This window comes from Rana temporaria, chromosome 9, assembly GCF_905171775.1.
Source record: "Rana temporaria chromosome 9, aRanTem1.1, whole genome shotgun sequence".
Classification (NCBI taxonomy): domain Eukaryota; kingdom Metazoa; phylum Chordata; class Amphibia; order Anura; family Ranidae; genus Rana; species Rana temporaria.
In genome coordinates this window covers 85,149,962-85,156,822 of record NC_053497.1, presented here as the reverse complement: position 1 = coordinate 85,156,822, position 6,861 = coordinate 85,149,962, and positions in this window count along the sequence as shown.

Below are 6,861 nucleotides of genomic sequence, written 5' to 3'. Positions count from 1 at the left end.
ACTGTATAAGAGGTTTAGAGAAGACAGGATCAAACAGCCTTATTACACTGCAGAGGATTAACTCCTTAGGTTCCACACTCAATATACCAAGCATTCTTTACTGCATATACGGTTTGATTTTACTCTTGTGGGTTTAGTAACACTTTAAAGGAAAGCAATCTAGTGGCTATGCAGCTGCTGGGTTGCTTCCGAACTCTCTCATTACTGTGCCCCATGCACCCACGCTTTGGTGGGTGCCACCAGGTAGAGGAGAGGGAGATCCGCTGATCTCTCCTTCTTGTTACTGACCCAGAAATTACGTGTAAGGCCTCGTACACACGATAGGTTAACCAGAGGACAACGGTCTGATGGACCGGTTTCATCGGTCAAAACCGATCGTGTGTGGGCCCCATAGGTTATTTAACCATCGGTTAAAAAAAAAGCCAACTTGCTTTAAATTTAAACGATGGATTCCTAACCGATGGGAAAAAAACGATCGTTAGTAGGCACAACCATCGGTTAAAAATCCACGCATGCTCAGAATCAAGACGCATGTTTGGAAGCATTTTTTTTCAGTACGTCGTCATGTTTTAAGTCACCGCGTTCTGACACGATCAGTTTTTTAACCAATGGTGTGTAGGCGCGACGGACCATCAGTCAGCTCCATCGGTTAACCGATGACAACGGTCCATCAGACCGTTCTCATCGGATTGACTGATCATATGTACGAGGCTTAAAACATCACTTCCAGGTCCTGGTGTAACTTTCCCCTGCCATCATGGCTGGAGAAGAAGCAAATTCAGTGTGATTTGCACTGCATTTATTTCATTGGAGGAGAGGGGAAAGGGACTTTTAGACTCCTGGTGGATGATTTACTAAAACTAGAGAGTTCAAAATCTGGTGCAGCTCTGCATAGTAGCCAATCAGCTTCCAGGTTTCTATGTCAAAGCTTAATTGAACAAGCTGAAATTAGAAGCCGATTGGCTACCATGCACAGGTGCACCAGATTTTGCACACTCCAGTTTTAGTAAATAAATCCCCTAGTGTCTCGTTAAAGAGAACCTGTCACCAAAAATGCATCACATAGGGAGTACATTTTGGCCAAAAAAAGGTTAGTAAAAAAAAAAAAAATTACAACCAAGAACTTAAAATCCCCCCCCCCCCAACCAATTCATACATGTACATGCCGTAAAATTGTTAGTGTATTCTTTACTGAAAATTGCGTTTCAAAAACAGTTGCGCTAATATTGGGTGATTTCAAATTGGGAACTTCAACTATTTTATTCTCTAGAGTGTCTACTTTCAGAAAATATATAATGTTTGAGGGGAAATGTAATCTTCAAGCTTAAAATGACCTTTAAACATGTGTTAAGGGTTAAAGGTATTATTTGTTAGACTCATAAAGGCTGTTTTACTAAGGGATTTGAAAGTCTTTTCCCAATGTATTGTGTAAATATTACATTAATTATCCAATCATGTGAAAAGCAAGTTCCATATTTGGAAAATCATTCATGTGCAGCTTAAATAAGTAAACAGGAATTCACTTTTCACATGATTAGATAATTGAAGTTCATATTTAATTAATTTATTATGTGAAAAACGCCTTTAAGCCCCGTACACATGATCAGAAAATCATACAAAAAAATGCAGATTTCGGAGCGATTGTACAATAATCTGATCATTAGTGCAGAGCTTTTTCGGGAGCTTTTTCGTACATCCATAAAAACATTTTTCATATTATGCCAGATCATAGATTTTCGTTTAACCACTTCATATGGACGTCATAGGACGTCATATGGACTTCAGTGGGGGGCATCAATCAGATATCCTTCTTTTCAGGCGGCAATTCTGCGCACTATAAGAATGATCATAGCGGAGGTTTTGCCGCTTGATCATTCTTATAGGCGGCGGGAGGGGACATCCCCCCCCTCCCGCCACCATCCGGTACTTCTCCGGGCTCTCCTGTGCCATCGGAGAACGAATCGGCCGCCGCCGAATGAAGAGCATAGAGATGGTCACCGGTCATCTCTATGACCGTCGGAGGCCCGAGCGTGGCGTCATAACCCGGAAGTAAACAAAGCTGCAATCGCGGCTGAAAGCATGAGATCAGTGAATTTTTTTTCCGATCTCATGCTTTCCAGCCTGGAGGAGAGATGTGGGGTCTTATTGACCCCGCATCTCTCCATAAAGGGGGCCTGTGACACACGATTTATATTAGAAGGGATGTTTACATTCCTTGTAATAGGAATAAAAGTGATCCAAAAAAAAAAAGTAAAAAAAAGTGTAAAAAAAAAAAAAAAAAAGTAAAATAAAAATATATATAACAAATTTAAAACGCCCCTGTACCCAGTAGCTTGCGCTCAGAAGCAAACACGCACGTAAGTCCCGCCCACATATGTAAACACTGAGGTATTGCTGCATGCGTTAGAGCGAGAGCAAAAATTCTAGCACTAGACCTCCTCTGTAACTCTAAACTTGTAAAAAAAATGAAAGTGTCGCCTATGGAGATTACCGAAGTTTGGCGCCATTCCACGAATGTGCGCAATTTTAAAGCAAGACAAGTTAGTTATCTATTTACTCGGTGTAACATCATCTTTCACAAATTGGGCTAACTTTACTGTTTTGTTATTTTTTAATTCATGAAACCGTTTTTTTTTTCCAAAAAAAAAGGCGTTTGAAAAATTATTGCGCAAATACCATGCGAGATAAAAAGTTGCAATGACTGACACTTTATTCCCTAGGGTGTCTGCTAAAAATATATATGTAATGTTTGGGGGTTCTGATTCAGTTTCTAGCAAACAAATTATGATTTTTACATGAAGGAGAGAAATGCCAGAATAGACGCGGTATGGAAGTGGTTAATCGGTACAGTTGTCGTTTGAAAATGCAATACAAATACATTACAACACATGACATCACTTCCGATTTTTTATTCTATCGTACGAGAATTTTCGTGACTAACTCTAAAAAAAAACATATGATCATTCGTCCTACAATCTCATTGTGTGTACCGGGCATTAGTTAATCAGCCCAGTAGCTTCTTTTAGTGAATATGTGGGGGCTGTATTTGGAGATCAGACTGCTGTATTTGCACAAGACAACGGAATGTATTAAAATATTTGGAGTAGCATTCTTTTGCTTTTTGTGCATAGTACAAATGCAATTATCAGTCCAATACTCGAACAGCTGCTGAGAAAATGGAGATGGTTACATTAACTTGCCCTACAGAAAGGTCACTTATGTAAGCTACTATGTGCCTCCCCCATCCTTCAGTGACTGATCTACCTACAAATGCAAAGACAAGCAAGACATAAAAATAGAAATAGAAGAATTATATATAGAATTATAAAGACTTAATACACATGTGCATCAAAATTCTCATTGACATTCATGACACCCACACCCCCCTAAATGGCCCATAATAAACCAAGTGGCTCAGCCAGCCCAAATGTTTAACCACCTGAGGCCCGCGCTATAGCCGAATGACGGCTACAGCGCGGACCTGAAAATCCAACTGGACGTCAATTGACGTCCGCCCCTTTTGGCGTTCCCAGCGCGCTCTCCCGAGCACGCAGCGGGGAAACTCTGTGTTGGCCGTGTCTCTTGTACACAGCCAATCACAGATCGCGGCGAATGGCCAATCAGAGTGGCCGTTTGCTATGCGATCTGTGCGGCCAATGAGAGATGATCTCATATGTAAACATTTGAGATCATCTCTCATTGCCGGTGCATTGCCATGAGAGATGATAGCCTAGCTGAGACTGATGTTTGCGTCGATACTTGACGTTTAAATATGTCACGTGACAGGAGTGAGCCAATAGGATGTGATGGAGGCGGACCATCTCATTCCATGGCAAATCTCATTTCGTGGCAATGCACCGGCTCACACAGAGACAGCGTCCTGTCTCTGGAGAGGAGACCGATCGGTGTCCCTTGTACATAGGGACACAGATCGGTCACCTCCCCCAGTCACCCCCCCTCCACCTACAGTTAGAACACTATACAGGGAACATATTTAACCCCTTCCTCACCCCCTAGTGTTAACCCCTTCAATGCCAGTCACATTTATACAGTAATTAGTGCATATTTATAGCACTGATCGCAGTATAAATGTGAATGGCGCCAAAAATGTGTCCGATGTGTCCGCCATAATGTCGCCGTCTCAATAAAAATCGCAGATCGCCGCCATTACTAGTAAAAAAAAAATAATACAAAAAAAAAACAATTCTGTCCCCTATTTTGTAGGCGCTATAACTTTTGCGTAAACCAGTCGCTTATTGCGATTTTTTTTTTACCAAAAATATGTAGAATACGTATCGGCCTAAACTGAGCCACGTCGCACGACCGCGCAATTGTCAGTTAAAGCGACGCTTTTGTGAGATAAGCAATTGAAATCAATAATTCTGGGATTTTAGTGTCTCAACACAGATACATACTTGTTCCTGCCCTGTGAATTCTGAGATATATATTCTAATTTCTAGATCCGTATTGCCTACCTGCTGTGATCACGTGATGAGTACCAGCGTAATAAGAAAAGAGAACAGGAAAATAGGTGGGCCAGTCACGGAAAGATATTAGATATCCGAGGATGTTCTGTACACAAACATTGTTGCCGTGGTTACCAAAAAAAACATTAATGTTTTGCTTTTTACAATTTTAGAAAATCAGGCAGATTGAAACAGTAAGCACCAAACTTCTTTGCCAAGTGTTTAATATGCTGTGTGTTGTGCATTGATGTGGGCTGCGTAAAGACAGCCCATTGGCAAAAATGGACTGCCAATATACCTCAAGATGCAACACATCCTCTTTTAAAAATTGTTACAGTAATCATAATAAAGTTTTACATGGTTTGTATGTAATGTAGTAAAGTAACCCTTAAAGGGGTTGTAAAGGTAAATGTTTTATATGGTAAAACGAAAAAAAAAACAGTGTGTTGTCTCTTTAAATGACCATAAACTCAGAAAATTTTTATAAATAACACATAAATAACATCAAATAAAATAAAAAAATCTGTGGAAGTATATTTTATTTTTCTGTTGAGTTGAGTTGATGGTCATTTAAAGAGACGGTGCACATTTTTTCTTTTCTTTTTGCCATTCTTTGGTTGTGGTTCAAGACTTGGAGGGCTAATTACCCTCCTTAGGGAGTATGCAGAGAACACAGGACAGTTCTGAATCTCTGACAAGATCAATATTGATTGCATTCATTGAACATATATAACCAAATGCTTTTTCTTAAGCCACTGACTTTTTCCATCGGAAATTCCGACCGTGTGTATGCCCCATCGGAGTAATTCCATCGGAAATTCCGATGAATTCCATCAGAGTTTACATAGAGAACATGTTCTCTTTTCCTCCGATGGAATTCCGCCGGAATTCCGATGTGAATTTGGTCAGACAAAAGTCTGATCGTGTGTACAGGGCTTAAATTGTATATTTAACAGACCAAAAAAGAGAAATCGATGGCTAGGATTTACTTACACTTTAAGCTTGTCGCTAACCACTATTATCAAGTCCTTCTCCAGTTCTATTTTGCCTGACTTTACTTCATTTAGTGTATAGTGGACAGTGCTATTTCCATAGCCTACATACATAACCTCGTGTTTTTAATAATTAATTTTCATCTACCATTTAAGTGCCCTTATTGCTATTTTGTTTGCTAGGGTCTTTTTTTTAGAAAGGCAGGGATTTTATATTGTAAAGTAGCGCAGGAGTCCAATGTAAGTGTTTTATGTAAAGAAGTATGGATTATTCACAGTACTTTATAAATAATCATGATCAGGGCCGCCATCAGAGGGGTACAGGCAGTACACCTGTAAGGGGCCCGGATGGCAACCCCCCCCCTTTTTTTTATTTATTTTCTATTAAAAAAAAAAAAAAAAAATTTTTATTTTTTAATTGAAGGGCCAATTTTTTTTTTTTTTTTTTTTAGAAGTCCGGAGATCCCCCCCTTTTTTTATAAAAAAAAATCTTTTTTTTATATATTTTTTTATTTCCTTTATATATATATATATATAATATATAATATATATATATATATATATATATATATATATATATATATATATATATATAAGGCCCTTTAATATATTATTAAAGGGCCTAGAGGTCCCCAGGGACCCAGATGGCAACCCCCCTTTTAAAAAAAAAAATATATTTTTAATATTTTCTTTTTATTTCTTTTTATTAAAGGGCCCAGAGGTCCCAGGGCCCGAGTGGCTACCCCCCTTTTTTTATATATATTTTTCTTTATTTCTTCTTTTTTTTGTAATGGGCCCCCCCTGCTTCTCAATTTTTCAGCCCCCCCCCCGCTTCTCAATTTTTCAGGCGGCAGCATCCCCCCCCCCCCCGGTTCTCTGCTCCAGGGGGCCCATGCCTGAAGCTGTGTAAGGGGCCCCATAATTCATGATGGCGGCCCTGATCATCATAATAACTGACAAGCACTGCACCGATTTCAAAAAGTAGTTCCTGTACTACTTTTTGCGATTTCGGGTCACGATTTACATTGACATCTGCGCAGAAACCTGCACAGATGTCTCTGAAATCGCGGCCGAAATCGGGATTGCCAGCAGGAGTGAAATCGTGTGAGTTCAGCTGAACTTGCACGGCTTCACTCCTGCAGCCCAGTGTGAACCTGGGCACGAATGTTTTTACATTCTCAACAAAAACTGCAGGTGGTAGTTTGTAATGATCTATTTGTGTTTTTTACAATTAGAAACTGGATGAAAGTGTTTAAAGTTGCCTAAAAACTGCCATCTTTGTTATAATATTTTGTGATTTTTTTAAAAGTAGTTTTAAACCCAATTACTAAAGTTGTGTACAAGCTTCATCAAGTTATTGCATTTTAAAAGTTATTTTGCAATCAAACTAAATAAACAGCTCT